The sequence below is a fragment of the Chroicocephalus ridibundus genome, chromosome 18 (assembly GCF_963924245.1).
Source record: "Chroicocephalus ridibundus chromosome 18, bChrRid1.1, whole genome shotgun sequence".
Lineage (NCBI taxonomy): Eukaryota > Metazoa > Chordata > Aves > Charadriiformes > Laridae > Chroicocephalus > Chroicocephalus ridibundus.
In genome coordinates, this window is record NC_086301.1 from 4,120,895 (window position 1) to 4,147,883 (window position 26,989).

Genomic DNA, 26,989 nt, shown 5'->3' on the forward strand with positions numbered 1-26,989 from the left:
TCAAAGGAGCTTTGGGAGCGACCACTGCAAATGAATTTGATAAAGAGAAGGCTTCTATAATTGTTTGTCTTGTTCGGTGGCTGGGGCAACGGCAGCATCTGGCCTTGTGGTAATGCATCTGTCTACAAAAGCTGTGGAGCTTTGGTTAGCCCCTGTCGACAGAAAAAGTCAGCTACCTGCCTTGCTGCCATACAGACAGGCACACAGAAAGTCCACCTGGACTGTTCAAAGTCATGACCAAATCTCAGCTTTGGGAGTCAGACCTCGTCCCATGTGGTGGGATGCACTTCTGGAAATTTAGCTACAGAAACACAGGCCTGGGTTCAATCCCTACTGATCACAACACTTAAATAGTCATCATTCAATTTCCTTCTTTCTACTGAAATAGTAACTAAAAAGACATCTTCGCAATGTTCCTGGTGCTGTAGCACGTGATTAATACTACAACTAAATTTCAGCATTAAAACAATCAATTCAACAAGGACGCTGCTAGTCAGCCACCACCCATAAAAACTCCCCTGCGTCGCCTTATCTAGGAATCCTACCCCTAGCTTTCTCCAAACCCCTGTTCAAACTGTAGCACTGCAATCACTCCTTTCCATCAAAATAAAAGTATACTTCGGTACCTGCATTTTACAAATAATTATTTGACTATACAATATTATCAAAAGGTAGATAAGAAAATTAAAGGAAAACCTGAAGGTAAGTGAGATCATAGAATCAAAGTATGGTTTGGGTTAGAACAGACCTTTAAAGATCATCCAGGTGCTAAAACATTCCGAGGACGCGTATTGGATTACAAGGCTAGAAGAGGTCAGGCGTGGTTTAAGTTCTCAAGTAAGGGTGAGGATTTCCAAAAGAGGCAGGGACGTATATGGGACACTTCTACATTTCCTAGGCACCTAAATGAGACAGAGAGGCACAGGGTCCTTTTGAAAGGACAGTGTGTTGCCACTGGAACGAAAAAAGGTTGAAGACCATTGGTTGAGGAGTCATGAAGATCAGGGTGGGGTGGGGTAGGGTGGGGGGTGATCCCAGCTTCACACTCCTCATGATGCCATGGAATCAAAAAGAGCACTTTAGTTTTGTTCTGGGCTCTCTCCACCGACTGATCTCATCCTCAAATAAAACAATAGAATCACATATACAAATATTGGCAGCGCTCAGCCTTGTTTTTCACTGCAAGCCCAAAGGGCACGCAGCAGTAAAATTGCGAGCTCTTCTGAGCATGTCTAATCAGCTCTGCCTGCCAGAGTTTCAATCTCTGGTGGCCAGTTCTGTTTCCAATTTATACAAAAATGCAGCTTCTAGTATGCGTGGTGTTCTGAGGACAAGCTCCGGTCCTCAGTCCCATCTGAAACAGGAGAACACCACACATGGAGGGAGTAGGCACCGAATGGAGTTTATTAATTGGCTTCTCTTGATCTCCCTGCTGGGAACTCTACCCAAAACCATGGGGCTTGGTCAGAACAGCTCTCCAATGGATTTATTTTTCCACCGTGCCTCCTGGAGGTATAAGCTTGGAGATGTAGCACAGAAGGTGGAAGACTAAACCATACCAGGACTCCCGGCTGCTCCAAAAGTCAGTGAAATTTGGAGGCTGCTTCATAGCAGAAAGCAAGAAGAACCACCCTACACACTCCTCAGTCCCACCCAGCTCAAAAAGGAGGGGACAATAGTCCATCGTCACCCAGACAGAAGACATTAGCTCTTGCTCCCTCATCAGGGGTGTTTTCTCAGTCATTTAATTAACACCAGTAATTCAGTAGTGCCAACTTCTTTTAAAGAAGAACAAGCGGGCTTTTTTGCTCTTTTTTCTTTCAAGAGTTGTGTAAGTGCCTACAGATGCTACAAAGACTTTCAAAAATATTCAATAAGTGGGCTCTATTTAAAAGAAAAGAAAAAAAAAACAGTAGTCCTAAACTACTAATTTTTAGACATTTAAAATTACACAAGATTAATCTTCTACAAAGTGTCTAGCCCTTGTATGACTAACATTGGGGTTTCCTACAGGGATGTAGCAGCCTAAAACTGATAAAACCCTTGAATACCCTATGTCATTTGAAAACAACACCTTTCAACACATTTCAAAAGCCCTAGCAAGTATCTCAACTGTCCCACACAACTTTCTGACATACAAACTGATGTGTCTCATTAATTCCTCTAGCATCTCAGGAGTGGAAACTTGGGAGAAAAAGGTTATGCACAATGTTATTTATGCTACTTAAGCAAATCTCTTAATTTCAATTGCCTAATCATTTTCTCGTGTCTGCTACCTTGGTTCTCACCTTCTTCGTGCTCTTCCTCGTCTACTACACTCCTATACATACACACACATATACATATACATTTGGTCTTGACAGATATGCAGATAGCTCTTACAAAAAGGAGCTTAGTCTTAAATAATGCCAGGATACAGAAAAGAAAAAAAAACCTATTTACATTTCTGCAGGCTAAGAAATAAGTCTTATTCCCTCAAAAGCTGAGAAGCGGGATAATTTGAGGTACTATCAGATGCTTACCAGATTTATGCCAATGGTTAGTGAGCCTTAACTGCAAACACAGACATATCAGTGTTCTTGTAATTCAGCTGCTGCATGTTTTAAAGGGAAGTCGCCTCTTCTCCAAGAGTACACGAGTCACATGTAAACTGTTGAACCTGGAGAAATAAAACTTTCCTGATGGTCACAGTAGTTGCCTTATGGAAGACTTTATTACCCTTACATTAGCCTGTAAAATTACCATTATTATTGAACTCAAAACTAACCACTGGTGTTTCGACTCAGCAGCCTTCTACAGCACAGTACAACAGGCTGACCATGCAACTGTGCGTATGATTCATACTTTCAAGGGCAGAATATAAGGATTATATACTGCTTTGGCTTGCTGGAGGATGTGCATGAGTTTAAACACCTGTGTATTAGAGCTCAAGAGAAACAGTTTTTTGGTTCCCGCCAAAGTATTCTGAGACCAACCATATCTGGTCTGAAGTGGATTTATTAAAACTTAATATTCTAGTGGAAATCTGATAAAACTAATATCCTCTAAACAGCTTTTGGCATCTAAGTCCCCACACAGGAAAGATGACCCTAGGGAATAAATACAATTTAGCTTAAGCCCTTATACAGAAATCAGAGGCCAACTACACTAGAGCAGTTTGATACAACTCCACTGTCTCTTTCCTGGACACTTTCAGCTATTTATACAAGCACTAAAACCAGCTACTGGGCTACTGTACGATTTTCCAAGTTTTACAACTCATTTTCTTTTAGGAATTCACCTTCAGAATGTTTGGTGAGAAGATACTGTAAAAACAGTGTTACCCCTCTGTAAGCCATATTACCTATGAGCTTGCTCAGACCTCAAAGAAAATGCCTGAAGAACCCCTCATAAACCAAGTCTAGCCTGGAATAAGTAGGTGGTTTCACTAAGAGCAGTGAGGTTTTGGCCCATTTTTTCAATTGAAAATCTGGTACAATGAAGCCTGAAGAACTGAAAAAAACATATACAAACCATGATCAGAGACTTAGGTTTCTAAACCGTATTGAGGTTGCAAAAACAAATTGACATCAACATATGGGGAAAGTCTGAAGTTGCAGCAAACATTCGCATATGTGAGAAACTTTGGCATGTAAGAGTCCCCATTAAATTCAAATATACAATGCACAAGATTAAAGTTATTCAGAGGCATTAGTGTTTGCAAGATCAGACCCCGAGATTTCTCTGTGTAATAACAGTTACTTTAGGTTTAATCTGTTATTGCATTAATATCTATAAAGAGCATATATAAATACAAATCAGATGGCAGCTGCAGTCTCACTAAAGAAAAACAAAAAGATTGGAGGGCTAAGGGGGAACTAAAATTTCCATGATGGCAATTTCCAATGCCACGTATTTTGGTATTATCACCCTGCTCAAACTGCAGCTATTTTTTTTTCCATACACAATACACACACATATACATATGAGAACGAAAAAGGCAAACATATGAATTTGAGAAAGAAGAGAAGGACAACACTGATGGGAAAAATTGCTTCAAAATGGACAGATTGCCCTTACACAGGCGCAAGTGATAGTCTTAAGTATGGCAACCCCCCTCAGATTTCTGTGAAAAGCCTGATGTGCTCTACTTAACGCTTAAGAAAATTCACTAGGGAATAATGACCTCTAATTTATTTTGACTACAGCGATCTTCATCTGTGCTTCTGTTAATCTCACTCTGAAGATTTCAGGGCACTTTTTAACTAGACGACTGACTCATTCTCTAGCTGCCCGGTAGTTAATCTGCTCAGATATTTCCCCAAATAACCATCTGCTCTACCTTGTATTTGTTTCACTCTCTGACCATCTTAGTTCTTGGTCTGTCCTGCTGGCTTATTCAGCACTCTTTAAATTTCTCCTCTGGCCTTATGTCTGGTTGCTTATGTTTTGGACAGACAATAGAGGTGATACAGGCCATTATTCATGAGAAGCTTCAAGTGTAACGTGAGAAACATCTCATCTCCTGACCCCTGTTAGCATAAGAATTGCTGATAAAATTCTGGACTGAAAGAGAAGAATCTTCTGGGAAAAATATAGGCAAAAGTTTCACTTGAGAGATGTGTTTTGTAAGAAGAATCCAGATTAATTCTCTGCCTAAGGACCAGATCTAACTCCTAGTACAGATACTGGGAATCTAGAGAGGTAGTGCAGAAGAGAGCTTACATGCTTGCGAAGTTTTAAAGAGAAGGATATTCTTCACCACTCCTACAGCTCTTTGCTCTTGTATTATTTTTTTTATCCAAGGATCACAACGTGATTTTGCACACTTCAGTGAATTAAGCCTTACAACGCTTCTGGAGAGGGTGTAAAAGTAGTTCTATTGATTCCACTTCTGGATCACCTAAGTTAAAGATCGAAGCTGGATCATGCATTTTCATGCATCATCAAGTTACCAAGTTTTAACCAGTTTCAACCGATTTTAACAGAGTTACATCTGAAAGAAGCTGGGGTGACGCAGCAGGAAAATCACACATTCTGAAAGCACTGTCTCTGTCATAGGATCATCAGACACTAAACTGAGAGTACATCTGATCACAGAAAGCAAATTTTGGTAAGAGTAGAGCATATATCTGCAATTTAGAAGCAAAGGCAGGAACTGACCCACCCTACTGTCTGCTGATCCACCTATGGAAAACCCATAGACAGACAGATGCATTCGTCCCGAAGCAACAAATGCCATGCCACTATATACCTACATAACACACTTAAGGCAAACTTCTTTCTAAGAAAAATTTTCAGACTTTATTGACTTTACCCCAATTCATTCAATTTACAGATGTATCGTCAGCTCCAGCAAGTCTCTATCACATTTGCTACAGGAATCAACGCTGTTAACACCGCCCTCGCGGAGAACAGCAAAACACAATGTTGAACTCCAGTGGAGTAACCTCAAGGGTATCAGATAGGACTGACAAGCAGTCACATCCATGGGACAATTTTCAGCAGAAAGAGGTGCTACCCTGCTTGCTGAGACAGGATGAGACAAGCGTTTAGGAAACCCATTCCATCCTGTGTCCCCTGCAATTGGGATAAATCACGTGACTACAGTTTTTCCACATCTAGCTTTGGTGAATCTTATCACAGTTACTTCTTCCTTTTCCTTGTTCGCTTTGAGACACTGTATCACTCCCAAGTAGCCTCATAAGCAAAGCTTTGATGCTGTTTGTACTTCCGCTGGGTATTATTTCACACCAAAGTTGGCACAATTGGCATCAATGGGGTTGCTTTAGCAGAACTAGAGCACTAGGCCTACCAACTTAATTTTATTTTTATGAGACATATAGACAAGATAACGTGTCATACCTCAAAGTGGCAGAGAGATGTCTAGTCTATCAATTCACATGCTCAGCTTTAGCTAGTGGAACTGCACAAACCAAAACTGAGATGGTTTATGTGCCAATTCACCATGTAACAGAACATAGGACCTGCACGTGAACCTTGCTGAAGCTCTTTAGCTGAACACTTGTCACATCAGAGCAAAACCCTTCAACCTGTTTCTGCCCTCCACAAATACTTAAAGTTTGATCATGCATCCAAACTCAACAGAGTAAGACCTGGCATGGATGTAAGGGATGCTAATGAGTCAAAGCAGCTTGTAACAGACGGTCCCACTTCGTCTAACCGGAGCCCAAAGGGTTTGTCATCCAGCCGTGCATGAGATTCAAAATGCAGGTGCACTCCCAGGATACACTACAATTTTAATATCATATTGTACTGATTATATTTAAATCTTACCACATTCATGAGGGGGAGGTGCTACCTTCCTCCTTCCACAGTTGGGTGAAGTGAGATGCAGAGGGGCATAATTTGACCCAGGATATAAATCATGTCTGTGTCGGCCACAGACCACAAGTTCACAGCTTTCAGTGAGTTTTCAGTGCACTAGGTGTTACTGGCTTTCACCAGAGTACTCGATTCAGCACAAACTAAACCAATACTACTTTAAAGGAAAAGTATTTAATAAATGGCAAACAGCAAACCAAATGGGCAATTAATATTCTTGGACGGATCAAAGGAAAAAATCTACATGTACATACTCAAACTATTCCAAAACGAAATCTAAGCATACTGAGAAATGTTTATAGATGTTCAAACTGCTAATGGCATGCAAGAGGCTTATCTTTCAAATATCACAGGTCAATGAAAAGGAATATGTGAATTTCCAAATGTTCCTTGCTTGGCTGATCCATCAATATGATAACTAATACATACTTAAACTCCTCAATGTACTCCCTGAAATTAAAACAACCAGATAGCTCAGCAAGAGCTTAAATAACCATTATCAATGGATTTCAGATAAAAATCAAGAAATAATTTCAGAAAGATCACCCAACACAGTCAAATGAAATAGCTTTGGAAATGGGTCAGGGAAGTGTGAGCTGGCAACCAATTACATTTCGTATGCAGAGGCAGTTCAGCAACAAAAAGTCTCCTCAGATTAAAAGCTTGACAAAGTTGGTCCAAGCTTTGCTCCTCACTAATTGATGGGGAAAAAACCTTCAGTAAACTACCAACTTTCTACTTGCCACTAGTGTTCACGATAGAGTGGATGTTTGCTCAGAGATAGGGTTTGGGTAGAGGCTGCACCTTTTCTCTCCTCATTTTGGTAAATCGGAAGCAGCTACTTAGTGGTTCTCAGCACCTCCCAACGCACACATGGCACAAGCACAGGGCAGGCACACTCCCCTCCTTGACCCATAACGTGTCCCCAGTAAATGACAGCACCGTAGGCAGGATTGCTGGGCATCCCTGTGCCGAGTACAGGCCAACAGGAGCTCGGGGAGCCTGTTCCATTGTGTTGCCTGCACAGCCCACAGCACAGCAGTGGCACTCCTGATGCAGGAGTTTTGACATACAAGTTGAGTTAGGCAAGACAACTACCTCTGCATTAAAGCTTAAGGAAGGAAACAGAAAAAGCCTGGAATGCTTACATAGGTTTACAAGTCACCATCAGTTTAAAGGTATTTAGGATCCTAAAGATAGTGCCAGGAGCCTCACTGAATCTTCTGCAACACTGGAACACTAAATTCCTGTTTATTTCAAGAGACACTAGACACCAAGTCTTTCCTTTGTTGTTTGCTTTTATCTCATTTTCAACCTATCCCTGCCATTATCAGCTGAATGCCTTTCAAATTCTGGCCCTTAAGCACTTTTTTTTTGTTGTTTAAAATAGGACTTGGAAGTCCAAGTCATTTAGATGCTCTTGTAAATGCTATCCTGCTCTCAGCAAAGTAAAAGGAGAGTCCTAGAAGTCTGCAGTACGGAAAAGAAACTCACAGTATGGGAGAATCGAAAGAATGCCATCAAGGAATTACAGTGCTGTCTGCATGATAACACTTTACAGGTTTCATGTGTGGAAATGCAGAAACACTCCCACTTTCCTTTATAAATGGTGGTGTTATTTTAATTTTAGTATCATTCACAAGTCCCAACTGGAATTAGGGACCCTCAACGCTAATGACACACTCCTGCCACTCGTCAATCCAGGTCCTTAGGAAAAATATCAAACATTACTCAATTCACCACGCAACACAGGAGCACTGGAAGAGCAGTCTCACTAACTAGTTCAAGGGAGGGCATTTCCAAACAAGGCAATTGAAAGCACGGGTCAAGGTTAGCACTGAATTCACACACATGGAGTTTGAGAGGAAAAATCCTTCTCTCTGGGCGTCTCTTCCTGTTAATCTTGTTTCGGTGCTGGCTGGCCCAGCTGCCTCTCCCGCTCTCCTCTCTCCTGGGCGGAACCCTGCAGTTCTTTGATTTCCTTTCATATTTGCAGCTATGTCATTTCTGGCTGACCCTTCCCAAACCTCGGGTGTTTTCCTTTTGGAGCTGCAAGAGTATTATGTATGCTTATCAAGAGACCAGCCTGGAACTGGACTAGTCTTAAGGCTTTGAGGGTCTTTAGCAACTTTTTGACAATTCTGAGAGGCTGGGGAAACCAGGAGGAAAGATGGGAGCCACTTCCCCCATAATTTTAGCCTTTATTTTGCTTTCCCCCACATGCACCCAGAAGGATAACACCACATATTTTTCTGGCTGTAGAGCCATTACTGTCTTGGATAATGGGACAGTTCCTCACAAACATCAGTTACTGGAAATTGTGTACAAAATTGTCCTGTCTCCACTTCCTGCTCTTCTCTCCCCCTCCACACACAGTCTCTTCTAAAACGAGCACAAATGACTATCATTAAAGATGAAGCTTGTGGGTTGTGAAGTTTTGGCTGCTTTAAAAATCAGACAGACCAAGTCATCTCAGCCCAGCTTAAAGTACAGAATCACAGGCGATGGCCAGGCCACCACGGGCTTTCGCAGAGAGGAGCCCAAGCCACACATCTGCACTACGGTTTGAAACCTCGGGGTTTCATTTGGCGTTGCTCAGACCTAGACTATACGGTTTAGCCTCTTCTCCCAAAGGAAATGTGATTCCTGTATGGGTGTTGCATTTGGGGGTTTAGGGGAGCTATCAGGATACCTTTTGGTTACTGGGCGAGAAACCCCTGATAATTAGTATTCCTCATCTTGCCCAATTCCCAGCACATCAAAAGTACCATCTTATCAGCTGCTCCTGAAGCGTCCCAGCAAGCCACTCTGCTTGTGCCTGGGCAGGACTGGTCAACAGTACCACACAAAAACCTCAACTGGAAACACTACGCACACCAGAAGACAGATCATGCACAGAACCTAGAAACACCACCCATAAAAGCCCAGAACACCCTCATTTCATAAAAATCAAAGTTAAATGTCCTTTGTTAATGTTACTAAAGCTTACTCATTTAAACACGGTGCCATCCATATTACACTCAGAAGCCTACCAACACCATGCAAAAACACCACTTTTAGGTGTTAGCTTCTTTGAAGGGGCTGGAGCAACATAAATTAGTCCTAAACATCTTGGATTTTCCAAGGAGAAATATTTCCATGAACAAATGAAGAAAACAGACTCCCAGGGCCCCTCATAAATTCTGGCACAGAAAGGCATGTGCTTCCGTTGAGTACATTTCAGAACAATATTTCCTGAGGCATTTCTGAACGGTATTGATTTACATGCAAAAGATTATGTCTGCAGCCACGCAAAAGGACTGGCTGACAAAGGTGAAAGAACAATGCATCAAGAAACAAATGTAGACCTTTTTTCTTCAAGTTAATTAAAAGAAACTAGGTCTGATTCCCTTTGTTTGACACCAGTAGGATACCATTCACTGCTCAGGAGTTAATCCTGATTTACTGCAGCAAATCAGAGCGATACGCGCACAGCATATGAGCCATTCTAAGTTGCAATCAGACAGAGACTTCAGCACAATGCTCCCTACATCTGCAACAAACTCGGATCAAATTTTACTAATCACCTACCTCTTTTCAATCCATTATGTTGACCATTAAGATAATCATATGAATTTGTAAGTCTGAGATGGGGGAGCCATGTGAGCCTCCATGGTTGTGTTTCTATGGAAACAATTCCCCTGGCATCTTCAGTCCACATTCGGTATTCCTGTCTGACTGTTTTGTCTCATTCACGCACTCAAAATCCCCATTTTCCAAACAGTCATTTCGGGAGGGCTATGTTTTCTTCTTTTTTCTATTCACCCGTTGAGCTGGATATCACAGGGATGATGAGGTATCTGGCAGGTCACTGTGCCCCACTCCTGACCCAGAGAAATCAATAGGGCAGCACAGTATCCACAAGCCCTTTTAGTGCTTTTGCTTTTTTGGTGCAACTGGCAAGGCTGAAAATTAGTCCTAATTACGTTTTAGAGGTTTTGCCGCCTTCATCCCTCAGCAAAGATCACACATGAATTACAATGGAAACTGCTATTTGTAGCAACTTCCATCCAGAAGCTACTGCATTCCCATCTCCTTCCTCTGCTTCACCCATCTCATAAAAGCAATCACTTATGTGAAAGGTGGCAGCTCCTGAACTCCATCCACAGCCAAATCACAGCGCACTTCAGCCCTGGGACAGGATAACTCCCTACCCAGCTGGAACAAGGAGCATGCAAAGGAGCCAGAAATTAACTTCTCGGTTAAAATTTGGCCATAATGCTTCAATTAACACTCCATCCTTATGAAAGGTACCACATCCCAAGCAACAGGGCCTCCATCACTTCCCTTCTGAGACTATTTCACAGTACAATGGGCTTCACACTTCATTCTCCTAAGAGTCAGAGCACGTTTTTAATTGCTCAGTCTCACTGTAATTCAATCCCCGTGGACCATCGGGAACAATTCGTTCCTTGTGTCTGCAGAGTGGCCACCATCTTGATCAACTCAGCAAGGACGGAACTAAGGGTTTCTAAGGTTGAAAACATGAGCTGCTATACCCTATTCCAACATGCTACACTCACTAATTGGGGTATTTACAGACTGCTCCTCTGTCCAAATGTTGCACAGAAGGAGGCATGTCGTATACATCCAGTAGTGGATTACACCTGCAGCTTCTCAGGACTTCTCATGGCAACATTCCTCCATTTTCTGGGACTATGTTAGACTTTTCTCTACTGGCTTGAAAGCTCTCTGTGTTTCTGCAGGAGCAATTAAAGAAAAAGGTAAAAGAATTGTCCTTTCAGTCCATCCTTTTGCCAACGTTCAGCTGAAGCATTAAACAAAATCTTTAGCTTTCTGGAACCAGCTCTGCTCATTAGCACTCTTGCCCCAGAATGGGCATTAGCAAAGGCAGAGGCCCTACAGAAGGAAGACGTCCAAAGGTCTTCCGCATTTAACCACTCTGTGTTCTGAATATACCGGGAATTAACTTGCAGGAGTTAAAACAACGGTTGCCTCCCTAAACTACTGCTTCCACGCTTGCTGTTGGCAGTTTTAAAAAAGCGCAAGGCCCACATTTTTAGACAGTATAATTTGGCACAGATCCCTTAGCTCCATTGTTTTCACTGGAACCGTGGTAAGTTACACCAGATGAGGATATTGCTCTAAAAAGATTTTGCTTTAAACAAACACACAAACAAAAACAGGTTTAGACAAGACCGGGGATTTTGAAGCTGCATTCCTGTCTCCAGAAACTTCCAATGACTTGCAGTAGTCTTTGCTTCACCAAGCCACAAATTTGTAACGCCTTTAATCTTTCCATGTAAGTCAGTTCCTCTACTCCCTTAATCGTTTTTGTTGCTCTTCTCTGAATTCCGTCCAATTTACCACACAGTACAGACTACATTACATCTGAAAGGCCAGAAGTATGGTGTACAGAAGCTCATTTTCAAATTCTATGACCTCAATTCTTGGGAGGATTTCAGAGACCAGACACCAGGCTATAAATGAAGAATGTGTGCCCGTATAGCTGGGTAATTTAAATGCATTTTCTGTGAATAAATCTACCCGGTACTTTCTTGATCTGTACAATCTTCTGCCATAGGGGCCTAACATAAAAATACTTCAAAGGCTCTAACAAATTCCCTCAAGATGTGATCTTCAGCATTTCAAAAGCTGAAAGACATAGACAAGGTTTAAAGTGATCATGATATATTTTCAAGGTAACACTCTTCAGCAACTCCTGTTCACCCATTTCTTGAAAGTGAAATTATATCACCTCTCTCTATATATATCTTTTTAACTTATTGACGATCTTATAAGCAATGCAAAGATGAAGCGAACTTGACTTTTGGTTAGGGTTTACTATACCTCATTATCTTTAAATGAAGCACAGCAATGCTTCCTTCCTTCAAATACCTACTAGACAGTTCCAAATGGAAATCCCCTAGCCACAGACCCTCACCACTTCCCTTGCCTCTTGCAGAACTGAGAAAGTTTAGATTTGGATTCAAGTTTCAGCCCCGATCTCTCTTCCCATGCTGAGCTGAAACAAGACCCTGCGTAGTAACACTTTTGTGAAAGATGATTTTTATGTTACACCTCAGTCCCATCTCTGATATTAATTATACAGTTTGAGCTTTAAGCCAAAAGATATTTTGAAACTGATGCTCTTGGCTGAAACCAAGATTCCTCATGTCCTCCAAATACTTTCATAACAAACTCTCCTCGACTGCGGCATATTTAATGAGAATGCAGATGATCAATTGCAGCCCGCCTTGCACGGTTAACTCAATCAACAAACTACTAATGACTCCAGCATGTTACAGCTTTTCTGGCTAATGAGAACCGTATTGACCAGATTTTTCCCGTTCTCCCAGGATCAAACGCCAATATGGAACGAGTTCTGGTACAACTGTAACATTAGCCTGCAAGCAAAACGCTGACCAGCAATAGCAGGACACAGCCTGAGTGTCATTAGGGAGCAAAAGATCTCCCAGACGTGTGGGCCGGCCTTTCCGAACCCTGCCATAGCATGTGTCTGTCTGCCGAAACCAAAGCCCTGAGACACAGAGAGCCGCAGCGCGAGCACGGAGCTCCCACCTTGGCGCGCAGCGTTTCCAGACAGAAAAGCCTTTTGTTCCCGGCATGCCGGCTGCACCGCCGCCTGTCCCACCGCTCCTCCTCCTCCTCACCGCCTTCTGCTGCCATTGTGCTGCAGGATAATTTGTAGCAGGTGAGAAGTAAATACTCTCTGCTTCCTCTTTCTTTCACTTCTGTGCTGCCTGTTCCTGCAATTTATCCTCACACCTCCATTTCTTCTTCCCTCCTCCTTCAAATGGAAGTCAGTGGACCATTTTCTGTATGGAAATCTAACAACTGACCATGTTCTAAGTGAAGAGCAGTATTTATTGCAGAGCCGGAAGAACTGAGATGGGAAACAGTTCGTCGGGTGTTATCTTGCCTGTTACCAACCACGATTAAATAAAGATTTGCTCCCATGGAAAGCAATGGAAAGAATTCCAGTGACTTCAGTCATCTTTGGACTCAGGCTTTGTTTCCTTATAAAATAACCTTCAGTTTCCGGTACGGTCTGATTTCTAAAATCACCAATTTCTTAAATAGACTTTACATTCTGTACCCTGGAGAAAATGCTGCAGTCTGACCAATTTCTCTCCATCAAGAGGAGACCTTGGTTCCATTTTTGTCTACACTACCGTTTTGGTGGGTGACAAGTCACTTCCTTTCCCCAGTCCTTCACTTCCGTCTATCAAACAGGGAAAACACAGAATGCTTTGTCCTCCAGAAAGTAAAACTGCTACAGAAAAAAAAAATACAGGTATTATTTTGCTTTTGATAAGGTTCACACTGCACCACCTGAGAGCGACGCATTCTGCCATCCCTGGCTTCAACCAAACCAAAGCAAAAAGTAAAAACACATTGGGTAAAAAGGGGAGACAGAAGGAGTAACTGGCACTTGTGAATTAACTGGAAAACATCAATTCTCCAAAGCTTCTTTTCAGACTAAGCTAATTTGCCAGTATCATTTTGAACAAAAATCATGGAGAATGCACACGGTTCATCAATAGGGATTGTGTTCCTTCCTCTTTAAGAACTGCTCCTATGCAATTCTCTCCACTTTAAAAGGCTTAAATATTAAATATCATTCAGCCAAGTCATAGTGGGGGTCCACGGTTGACTTCATTCCTCTCTTAACAATGTCCTCAGGCCAGCCGCCAGGAATTCAGACACTTAATAACTTCCCTGGGCTGAGAACTCTTCACCTCAGGCATGCTCTCCTCTTATCTACAGTGGGAAACGTTCCCATTCATTTCATGGTCCGCTTTGACCACAGCACTCCTCACTTCACTGACTTTCTCCTGCGTTATTCTTCAGGTTCAAACTTCCCAGCCTCACCTGCAGGTCCACACACACCCTTATTCTGGTAGCTTCCCACTCCCTCTTAAACATAGCCTTAGCTTTCACCCTAATACATCTAAACCCTTTGTCCTCTCCTCCTAACCTGCCGTACCACCATCCTCTCCCTTGCAAAGGCTGATCCACGGAGCTCTATGACTGTGCTATGGTGACCAATTCTGATAAAGAATCTTTCACTCAGCCTTGCATTTTTAGTGCCAAAGGGCCTTCTTTCAAAACCTTGTTTCTAACAGTATGTCACCCTCTTCTCATATGCATTCAGCTTTGCAAGAGCAATTCCAGTGCCTTGTGAGTAGAAGCTGGAGCTCCACATTTGCAAGCAGGTTTCTGCACTTCCCTTCGAGCGTGCTGGAAGGTCCCGCACAAACACTGAGCGTGTGTCTCTCCTCCAACCACTTCACACTCCTTTCCACTCTCCTTTTATTCCAAAGGACACAAGCCAGCTAGCTAGAAATGGCCACTGCAGATGTGTTTTCTCTGATTTCCTCAGTTTTAGTCTCCTTCCTCCCCTGGCCCTTGTACAAAAAATTTACACAGAAAAAATCAGAATTTGGTCCCAAATTGTGTCATTTAAGACCATTCTTGTCCACTGCTAGCAGATGGGAGCTACTCCCTACCAGCATGGTTTAAGAAACATTCAAGTCACTCTAGGCTTTATTCTCATGGGCATCCAGAAGCCAGTTCTTGAAATATAGGACTCGATACTCCTGTGGCTGGGGTCTAAAGTAAATTAAAGTTCCAGTAAAAATAACTTTGCCACTGCTCTTGGTTTTCTTTTGTAAATGGAACAGGGCATTAGCACAGCCAGTTTTTGTACTACAGGACTCCTTCCTCAGATTGCTTTTAAGTTCATTAAGTTCCAGCTTCAGGAAGAAAATGGTAGCATTTGATTTATTAGTACAGGGGAAGAAGGATGAAGTAAGCAATAAATCTAGCAACAGTGGTATTACTCCAGCTCACTGCAAGCCAGTCCCAAGGAGCACCCAGACTCCAATCCAAGATTAGCACATATGGCTGATGTCCAGGGCAAGTCCTCCCCTTGCTCTGTGCCTCAGTTTCCCTGCGCAGAATGAGATGATGCTAACTGTGAAGCTGAATTCTGTTATATTTGGCAGAGACATAAAAACATAAAATCATGTACTCGCAAGCAAATCCATGGAGACAGTGTTATCAAGCAACATGCTTCTATATAAAGTATGTCTCTAGGATACGTGCAAAAGAACCAGCGTGAAGGCATTAGGATAGTCCTACAGCTATGACACCGTCTTAGCCCTCGAGGTATTTCGCTCTGCTACCCACTCTGCCACAGATTCCCTGTGCAAGCCTGGGCAAATCATCAAATCTTTCCCCATCCGTACAACGGAAGAACAATCCATCCCTCCTTGTTTTCTTTTTCCTCTCAGGGCTACTGGCATTACAAGTTCTTAGGGCTAAAAAGTAACTCTCTCTGGATATGCTTGCAAACTGATCTGCCAGAGCCTCAAATTCACCTGCCGCGCTACCAATACAAACGATGGGTCAGCAATACAGGTAATATTGGATAGACACTGACTTAGTGGCAGAAAAGAAGGGAACTGCTTACCTAGAATGCATTATTTGTGACTTCAGAAGTAAATATGAGAAAATGAATGAATTTTCTGCCTGCTTTTTTTTGTCCTTTTTTTGCCTTCAAAGAGTGGAGAGGAATGACTAGAAGGTTCTCTGGACAGATCAATGAAACTAACACCCAACAAATGACCTTTCCTCAGTGTCTTATAAGTACCTGTCAACTTCAGGAGTGCCACCACAATTGAACGGAGAGATTTAAAGCCCAACTATTCATTAGAGAGCAAACTATTATTCTAGAGACTTAAATGAATTGGCTAGTGGCCAGCCCTCCTTACTGTGTAGGTACCACTGGTAAAATGGAAAGTGGCTGCTATTCGGTTTGCACAAAAGCACAGAAGAGAAAAAAGTCTTTTAAGAGGAACAAGAACTAGGCTGTTCAACTGACGATGGTCTGACATCTTCACAAGATGGCATGAAGAGTAAGCAGATATACAGCATAATCAGGGAACCATGAAAACAAGCAGAAGTCTGTAAGCACCAGGGTTAGCCTCCATTTTATGGCATCACTAACAACCAACCAACCAAGCACACTATAATGAATGCATTCATAAAATAAAGAAGCTGGGAAGGTGTCTCAATAACTCCAATTTTCTTTTATACAGTAGACACTACTGACTTGCCATATGCAGTTCTGAATTAAAAGCCAAATTATCATCTTCTCTGATATAGCTCACATTTGCATTAAACGCTAACATTTCAAAATAGGAGTTACAAACCTCACCATTAATCATCTGGTTTGTATCAAGTGATATGTTACCTTTATCTCCCTAGAGTCTTTTCTCAGGATAACCTTCTTCTCAAGTTCCACTTCTCAAATCGCTATTTATGATGACTAGGACAAAAGTAAAGGAGACTAACACCAGCTCTGTTATACAACACGTGTCTGTACAGTACAACCAAGAGCAGCACCTCAGCAGCAGGCGAGCCAGCCTCTGACAAGAAGAGCACAGCTGTATTGGTTCTTCATCACGCTCAAGTTAAGCAATGCCATTAGTATACCCACACTATTGAAACAGCGCTCTTATTATTATATCACTACTTAAGAAACCACCTACAGGAGTAACAGAATTAAAAGTCTACCATGCAGAAAAATAGGGGCGGCAAGAGTAAGTAGCCTCACACCACACCTTTTTCCAGTTCCCCATCCACGCTTTGCCCCTTCCTCATGGTTAGAGTAGCTAGAAACCCTTGGGATGGCAACACTGAATTTTGCTTAGCCTCCTGAGGAACTCTGAGTTCTGGGTTACTCTGCTCTGCAAATACACCAGAATCTTACAAGTTTACTTTCTTTGGTCTCATCATGAAGGCAGCAATTAAAACTGTGTACAAGTCATTTTTTTATCAACAAGTATTGAGCTACTTGGACAGAGATAATTTTTAATATGTCTCCTAGTGCTTCTGATGCACAAGAGTGGCACATCATTTTCTTTTTCATTAAAGTTGGCTCTAATACTTGCTAACAGCCCTTGGTGAAATATTTTAACACAGTCTCCGTAACTTCTGACAAATAGCTGGTTAAGATTTACCCTGCTATTCCTCAAGAAGTAGAAAGACCATCGTATTGGGCAAGAAGATGAAAAGTTATTTCAGCAAGAGAGCATTTCTACAAGCTAATCTCCCAGTTTTGCTGCTGGCTGTGATAACGGTCAACTTGATCAGGTCCTGTGGCTCGAATCTAGAGAAATAGTATGTGAAATCCTTCCGCATTTGATGACTCTGAAGATCCATGCCTTCCAAAACGTTTTCTTGTGTGAAATAACCTCCTTTTGCAGATGGCAAAGTTTGAAATATGAAGGAGATCCCATCACTTCATCACTATATCCCTCTACAGACCTTATCTACGTCCTCAACACCACCACTACAAATATCTGCTAAAATATGTCCAAGACATTCTTGATATTATCCATACAAGTGTCTCAATTTGCATTAAAACATGAATACAGAGAGTTGCCTACCTTTCCATAACCCATTTCTCTGGCAGCGACACACAAACTGCTCTAAGGCAGCTTGATGTTTCGGCTGCCCTCCTCCGCTCCCCAACACTGCAAGATTTGGCAGATCACGAAGCAAATAGCACCTTCCATGCTCTGCTCCTAATGTCTTTGAGAGTGTGTGCTTCAAGTCCTGCCCTCCACATTTAAAGTGGTGGGCTTTCCTGCATTTGTGTTCTGTTATCTCAGCATAGGTGTTTTTCAGTGCAGTTGGATGGCTAATAGGCACATATACTAATAAGGTCTCTGACAGATGCCATCTTCCCTTTGTTTTACAAGAGGTTTCTGCTCCATTCCTGCCACTCTTATTTACTCATCGGTCCGTTTGAAAACTTACTGTTCGCTGGCACTTCAGCGGAAGCTCGTGGTTACTTGTGGTTTTCGAAAAGGAAGGGTGCATTTGAAATGACACACAGTAAAACAGTCTGACCATGTGTAAAAATAAGATTATACTGCACAGCCCATGGTTCCAAGTAGTCCAGCTTTGCCACAGATAAGGCAGTCTGAGGAGGCTTAGGATGCAAACTGAGCACTTTTTCTTCAAAAACTACCCAGCTGCTGAAGGCGCAAAAGACAGAGTTTTGGGATAAGCTTTATGGTGCAATTTGTTTCCATCAAACTCTGCTTATGATGATTTAGCTGAGTGGATCCAGAATCTGTTACAGTAAAACAGGTCAAAGTGGATATGGAAAAAGATATTTCCATTCTTCAAAGGCAGAAAAACAATTTTTCATCTTTTCTGACTGGATACAGTTAAAGAAGATTACAGCTGGTATGACTGCTTTCGGCAGCCTAGTGTTTGACCTATAATTCTGTAAAAATATAACTAAGCCTTCATATATTGACTGTCAAGAATTTTCCCCCACATGGTTTTTGTTCTTCTCAGGCTGCTTTATATGGAAAATGTGCCATATTATAGATCTGCATATGAAGACTCTTTGGCCTATTTCATGATCAGATACAACAGATCAAACTAAAAAGAAGATAAACACAGCTCAAAACTATGTTTGGTCATCTTAACTACCCAAGAGAATGTGCCTTCAAAACAAACAGGGTAAGGAAAGGACAAAAAAAAGAAACTTCCTTGTGTCCAAACAGCTGAGAGAGCATTTCAGTGGCCTGTTTGTCAAAAGATGCCAAACAGCAGCAACTCTGAAGGACTGAACGCGCATTCACCACTTCCAAAAATGAATCCATATTGTAGGAACACAAATGGGGAGGCACCAAATCAATCTGCCGGGTCTGTCCCCCAACAGGAGACAGCACCGCTTCGTGAGCTACCGCAACATGCTGCACAGCAGTACCACATTACAGAGCTGCCTTCTTCACACATGGACTTTGAAGCTCAGGGAAACATTTGTGCAGAAGCCCAACCTAGTGTGAACGCGTTGACAAAGCTCAGAGGAAACAGCTATCCTGCATAGAGACTTTTTGCTCCCGCCGCAACAAAGAGGGAGGGGAAAAATGCAGATTCTGAAAGCCGTTTCCCAATACTGCTGCTGTGTGTAACTGTAGCAGCTTTCAGAGAAGTGTCAATGCAAGCACAGAAAGGTAAATTAACTCTGTCATGTCTGTGATGGAAGAAGTACAATATTAGCCTTACACATCACAGCAGACGCAGCCTGTGCTTTAGGGAGTCGCTGAAGTATGGATTGCTAGGAGCTGGGAGGACATATAAACCCCACCTTTGCACAGTCTTTCCCTAAGCACGTGCCACTCGCCACTGCCAGTGACAAGGTAGAAGGCAAGGCCCCGGTGTAACAACCCTTACCTTACTGCTGCCACCACCACTGCAACACGGAGCAGCTGCACATCACACCCTAACGTGCCACAAGTAAGGAATATGGATAGTCCTACTGAAAGCGAAGGGAAGCTCCCCAAGCATCTGAGCTGTACCAGGCCCCACACTAGTCCAAGCATCCCTGCTTCTTCCATCTCCCAGGAAAAATCCCCCGCTCTCCTCAAAACGCCTTTGTTCACATGCAGAGCAACCTCAGTGCAGCCAGTTCACCAGAGTTGACAGGAGCTCAAGAGCACGTGGTAGACACAGGGATTGCCTTGTGATTTTTCGTGGCACATTGTTGATGACAAAGACCCTGGCGGATGATGGAGAAGCAAGGTTAATGCAGCGAAGCACAGAATAGGTCCTATGCAACTCCTTACTTGCCACTTTAAGTTTAACTTTCTCAGTTTACTTTTTAATTTAATGTATTCTTTTGATCTCTCTTTCTCTCCTTTCTCTTGTCTCCCTGAGTTTGCTGACATAGTAGAAGCATGACAAGCTCAGACAAGATAACCTACTTTTTTCTTTTTCTCTTGTACATGTTAACGCTTCCACTCCTCTACCTAGCATATGAAAGCATATTGCAAGTATCATTATAATGATACTTCCAATCCCCCTGTGAAGTAATTCCCCCAACTGACAGGTGAAGAAACTGAGACACACAGAGCTCTTAAATTACTTGCCCCTCAAGCTTACAGAGGAAGCCAGCGACACAAGTGGAAATGAAACCCAACAGATTTCTGTTTTTCTTGGTCCCAATCTATATAAAATTATTATACCTCCACCCATCACAGGCCTGTCAAATACCTCCATTTCTAAATACAGTGCTAATAGCAAAACTTCAGGTCTCCATTACAGACACTTAGACATTTCTATGATTTAATTGCAGCCAAGGAACACCCATCGCCATATCCTGTTTGCCTTCAGTCTGTACTGCCACCTGTTAGCTCAGGTTCCAGAGGTCCATGCGACCTCTAAACGTATGTCTTAATGGGAAGAGGCTACAGCCTACCTGCGTTCTATAGCCCAAAGCCTGCATACTGCATGGAGCAGAGTTTGTTTACACATTAAGCCATGTAATGTGCTCCATTTTTTTACTTTTAGCCTGGGCTTCCAAATGCTCTGGACTCTCTTCCCTGTGTGTGCTCACGTTTGGGAGTCTCAGCTGGACTCGGACAGGCTCAAACCCACACCTAACTGAATTTCATCACAACCATGGATATCGCTCAGCCAAGCTGTTTTCCCTCTACATATGGAATAATTCAGTGCTAAACCATGAGCTCGATTTTACAGAGATTAGATTTCCAGTTATGACACTGACTAGAATTCAATATCCATCACTCCCTCCAGGGTACTGAATAATCTTCAGCATTTACAAACCCGAACTTTCAAACACAAGTACACCTTTAAAATTAGTCTAAAATTACTTGAATTCAGATATTGACACCTTTGGGGTTAATATTCTCAAAGATGTTTCCCTGCAACAAATCATGCCTTTTTTATTGTATGAAAGCTGAAATTAGCACATTGTATTGGTGCTCAGTCTTAAAAGGCAAAAAATCCAAACAATAAAAGAAGTAGATGATAAAATCAAAAGTGGACTTTGGAGAAAGCATATAACATTTTTGTGCCACATGGTCTGTCTACACCAGAGCACTCAAAAACATTAAACCATATTAATTTTTGAGGTAAGTTAGTTGAGCACCATTTAAATCCCTGCATAGACTTTTTACTTCACAATCGAAGTGGCTTTAATTAGGTTTCACTAAACTGACTTTGGAAGCGAATCAAGTTTAAACGAAAAGAAATCACTTTCACCACGAACAAGAGTGACCACAAAGGGGTTCAGTGCACTTTGACTAATACATTTTATATATGCATCATTAGTTTAATACGAATTAACTTGCGACTATTCCAATGTAGGCAAGCCCACAGTTCTTTTACATCTAAACATGTAATAATAGCCCCTTTGTCTTGTCAGTTTGAATGGTGAGCTCCCTGGAGGAATTATACTGAATGTACAAGAGACGCTACGCCTAGGCCAGGATCTCTTGGGGTGTACAGCTCCTGCGTGCAAGCAGTAAGTAGCCTCTTTGGACTACTCTTTTGCATCAAGTTACTCACACACGTACCTGCAGCACCGGATACAACAACCGAAAACCTTAAGCCGTCTACCAACACAAGCAAGACATTCTCACATATGCACTACTTACACCCAGAAGTTTCATCCACAGTCTCTCACACCAAAACACCAGGGTGGATCTGTCTGCGTGCACTGCAGTTCTAATGTTTAATCATCTTGAACACAGTGATACCCACACCACTCTAGAAAGAAATCAATTCTCCCTTTGCTCTGAGCTATAAATGCATGTATTCCATAATCAGCCTAACAGAACAGACATATGGGATTGTACATCTGGGAAGCATATGAGAGGCCTTCTCAGATATAAAATTGTTTTGCAAAGCATCTCTCAGACCCAGCTTTAGGTATTTTTCCTTCATTTGCACACTGGAAAATTTGACTGATGTTTTTGGTTTATAAGATATTAAATAATAACCACTCAGTTGCATTACTGGAATGCTTTTCACTCCTAAAATCTCCCACTACACCTTATACATCTTATCTGCAGTATTTCTTCGACATGCTAATATTCTCTGTTTCTGCCATTAGCCCTGGGACTCATTTCTCCCATCACTGACGTGAGGCTGCCTCCGGGCTTAAACTGGGCACACAAATGCCCTTTCCAAGACGGACAGTAAAGGATGAAAAATCACAAGACTTCTAGAACAGCAAGCAGACATGAAGCAAATGTGAACTGGATTCAGAGGTGTTTTCAGTACTGATAGCTCTGAAGGGTTTCTACAACCAAAGGAGGAGAATTCCTAATGCAAAGCAGCTCCTCAGGAAGGCACTGCCACCACCAGCGACTCGGAGAAGCCAGCAAGCGCATTCCTACGAAAACTCACGGCAGCAAGCAGAGCTGCAACACTGCCTGGTGACAGACTCCAAAATGATGGTGGCCCATCACAGGCTCATAGGAATCCAAAAAATCTCATCATCTTCCTACCTATGATCTGATTTTCCCTTCCTGGGCACCCTGGGCAATTCTTCATCTGCAAACTGGCAATAATAACATTTCACTTTTGCCACCTCCTGACTGCCATGTCTTCAAGGTCATGGACTCTTACTCAGTTCGTACAGCACTTAACACAATGAGGGGTTAAGCTCAATTGAGGGTATTAGGCAATCTAATTATTATATTTTTCTTTTTGAATTTCCAAACCTGTCCAGTGGGTGCCATCCCACATGATAGGGAGAAAATACAAATGAAATGAAAGGCCATAATGATGCTAAGATGAAACTGAGCCTCAGAAGAAGCCAGAATTCCACAGCAGAAACCTTTATCCTATCCCACAACCCCCTCTGCGATACAAACTGAAGACTTCCACCAAGACTCAAGTTTCATGGAGGGACAGGCACACAACAGTAACCAAGCTGCACACGTTGATCTATACCTGAAGCACAAAAGCATTTTGATGGTGGCGACACGAGAGTAGAAGCAACATCGGAATCTTAAGATCTCCCTCTAAGCTGTAAACTACCCAGTATTTTCCTACTTCAATTAAAAATGCAACCCTCATGGAAAAATTGGGGAAATAACATTTTGGGCAACTCTTCTCCAGTGATTTGCTAAAAAAACCAAACAACCATGAGGTGGGTTCTAGGCACAATTAGTCTCTGAATCTGTTACTAGTGAGAAATAAATCAAGACCCCAAGGCATTGTTCTAAATCACAAGGGTGGCTGCTACCATGTTTCAGTTAAGCATTTGTATTTCTCCCTCTCTCTTTCAGGTTTTCCTTGGAGGCCCAAGAAATCATTTACAGGAGCACAGGGTCTTTTCTGTGCCGGAACTTCCTTTCTTTTCCTCCCTCCCTCTGTTTTAGGAGAGTGGCAATGCTATGAAAAGACCGGATCTTGTTTTACTTTATTGCTATTAGGGGCAAAGTAAAAAGAGTGAGACCTATAAACACAAAGATGCCAAGATACAAGGAGACTACATGCTTGAATGCCCAGCCCTGGCTGCTTTGTTCCGTGAGTAATAACCAATATGTTGGCGGAGGTCATATATATACGTTTGCCACAATGCAGAAAGCGGAGGTGCGAAAAGATACGCTTTATACCAACAGACCATTTAATTTCCTATGTCACAGCATCCCTTTTTCCCTTGCACAAATCATAAACCTTCTCTTTATTCACATTTCTCCTCTGAATTGATACCTCCTGTTCCACTTTTCCTCTCTACAGCAGTAGGCGCTACAGAAATGCTTCTCAGTGATTCACTGCAGAAAATGTGTGGGGGAAGAAAAACAAACATTTATGTCTGCGTGACATGGAGCCACTTGGAACCTAAATCACATGGCAAATAGCAAGATTTAACTATAAACTTTGAATTCAGGCCAAACAGGTTGAAATTTCACTAAATTCAGTTATCCTGGGGTAATTTAGTGCTTTCTGCAGCAGCACCTCCCAGGAAATCACCTGGAAATCTCATACGCTTCAACTCCAGACAACTCTGCATTCCTCTGAAGCTTGACCTGCCCAGCTGGCCTCGCTGCCCTGACCCACAGCAGTAACCCCGGGCCAGGTACTCCTGGGTCAGCTGTTCTGAAGTGCGAGCATTAAATTTCCAAGGAAGTCAGTAACTTTGCTTTATGTGAAGCTCGTGTTTTGATATAGCTCCTTAAAGCTGCCTCTCCACTGCTGGAGAACTCAATGAACCCAAACCTGAACACCAAATTCTGGTCTGAACTGCAGAGTCCAACCAGTCAGTCCGTGATATCATAGAATCATAGAATCACAGAATGGTTTGGGCTGGAAGGGGCATTAAAGCCCATCCAGTGCCACCCCCTGCCCTGGACAGGGACACCTCCCACCAGCCCAGGTTGCTCCAAGCCCCATCCAGCCTGGCCTTGAACACCTCCAGGGATGGGGCAGCCACAGCTTCTCTGGGCAACATGGGCCAGGGGCTCACCACCCTCACAGCAAACAATTTCTTCCTAATATTTTATCTAAATCTACCCTCTTTGTATATATTATCATCATCACCATACTGGAGGATCCAGGGCTCACTACTTTGTGCCTCCAATTTCAGAGGATTCAGCGGCTATTTACCAAAAATCCAAGCGAGGTGGGAGGAGGGGGTCCATAAAGCACCGCACGATCTATCCCAGTCCTCACATGCATCCCCAGACCACGGTACCAGTCCAACAAAGTTTTCTGACAAAGTTCACAACCCACTGCAGCACACGATGCTCAGCCTTTCTGTGGGGGAACTTGGAAGCAAAACGTTTGCCCTAGAGAAATCCTACAATATTGACGAAGTGCATGGGGCAGGAGGGAAAGACTTCAGCTACACAGGCAGGTCATGAGAGCAAAACACGCTTATTTCAATAGAATAATGAAAGGAGCCAGGTGTTTAAATTCAGTATTTGTAGAGTTTAAATTTCTGTGCCTACACATCATTTAAGTTTCACATTTCTGTCTATAAAAACTGAACAAGGAAGAATATGCAATACAGTGTAAAATAAAATAAAATTTAAAAATCCATCCCCCCACCACCACTATGGTCCAAAATGAGTTTTCAGCATAAAAACAAAGTCTTTGTCCATCCACATTCCACAACACAAATTTCACTAGATTAAAGCAACAGTGCTCAGATCCGAGACACTTCTAGGCCATGAAGGTGAGACTTGGCATTCAGGCTCATAAAGTAGGACGTCATTGTAAATGGTTTAGAAGCCTAGCAAAATTTTAATATACATGCCAGTATGTGTGACCAAAGGGATTACCCCAGAATGGCTTACCTGATTAGTTATACAAATGCCTGCTTTTTTTTTTTTTTTTTTACCCACTTTTAATCCAAGACCGTGCAGAATGCCAAATGGGAGAATGGAGTGGGGTATGTACTGGAATGTCTGAAGGCTACAGACTTGGGATTTATATTCCATGTTGAATTCATTGTTCTCTCTCCTACCCCCGCTGCCCTCTAAAAAATGCTGCGGCCATGACAGAAATAAATTAGCCTGAGGTACAGGTCACACCTTCAAGGGCAGTAAGCATTCTGGGTAAAATCAATAGAGAAGATGGGAGTCTCTAACAGCTGAAGCAGAAAGAATGACGCATTGATAGCTTTACATATACCCAAACAAAGGCACTTTGGAGAAACCCTAGTCCCTGCTGCCTTGTGAACACAAAGCTCATTTTTTCAACCACCTGAACCCCAACAGCAACACAGAGGCAATTCAGAAAGGCACCCATTTCTTGGGAGAATTTGCATATCGATGCAGAAAATTCTGCTTGTTTGCGTCTCTGCCTGGGAAGGAGATCCAGATGCTGAATTCTACCCAAGGCTGCAACTCCCACAAACTTTTACAGAGACCAGAATCTGCACTGAACTTCAGTTTACATTTTGCAGCATTCTCCAGCCTCTCAAGTGGCAGAAACTAAAGCCTCAAACAAAAAATCGCCTGAACTTCTGTGAACACAGAAACGAGCCTAGGAGGCACCAAGAGACACTATGTGGTGCATTCATTATTTTCACTTGTGGTTTTAAAGCAATGGATAATATATTCAAAATCACTTACATCCATTGAGAACCTTAAACTCAGGCTTCATATTTATGAATCACGGTTCCTCCGAAATGAGGTGATGTAAGATTTATAAGGATATGGGATACATGAAGATTCATGCAGAAGTCTAGTGGCTTTTACTAACGCCCCTATGGCGAGTTAAGTATTAACTCTCAGAGTGAGGCACATAACCTGTTCAGACACTTCATAGATCCCACGGGGTTCCTACCTGCGTTTTCAGGTTCCTAAAAGCTTTAAAGCCTGATTTAAGCTCCCACAATACTTCTAAAAATAGGACTTAGACTCCTCAGTCCCGCAGGAGTTTCTGAAATTGCTACCCAGGAGGTTTCTCAATAGACAGAGCTAAAAGCTTTTCTCCTCTTCTGTCCCTCCCAGATTTCTCCAGAGACAACTTTGGCCCAAATACAGCAGGATCTAAATCCAAATGAACCCTGATTTTGTGCAAAGCCAGCAAGAGAATGTCAAATATGTAACTTTCCCCTAGCCTCCTTGTTTGTTTGCTTTTTTTAAAACCCACACAACATTAACATGTATATTGTTCTTTGATCATTAGACTCACATTTCCACCTATGGTGAAATATAGTGCAGTTTTGAACTATATTTGTACTTACATTTGTGGAGTCTGTGAACAATATTGCAAATAGAATTGTTTTCATTTCCACTGCTACCTGTAAAAATAAACGGAGGAATTCACCATTAACACCAGTGCTCAC

The 26,989-nt window shown here is 42.3% G+C and overlaps 1 long non-coding RNA gene across 1 annotated transcript in view; it reads right to left on the bottom strand.

Annotated features, from left to right (window-relative positions):
• The window catches only part of LOC134524923 (uncharacterized), a 40,636-nt gene that overhangs the window by 9,488 nt on the left and 4,159 nt on the right, over positions 1-26,989 (bottom strand). Inside the window, exon 2 of the long non-coding RNA XR_010073634.1 lies at positions 26,888-26,944. This is a non-coding gene — a long non-coding RNA (uncharacterized LOC134524923). The remainder of the gene's footprint in view (positions 1-26,887; positions 26,945-26,989) is intronic.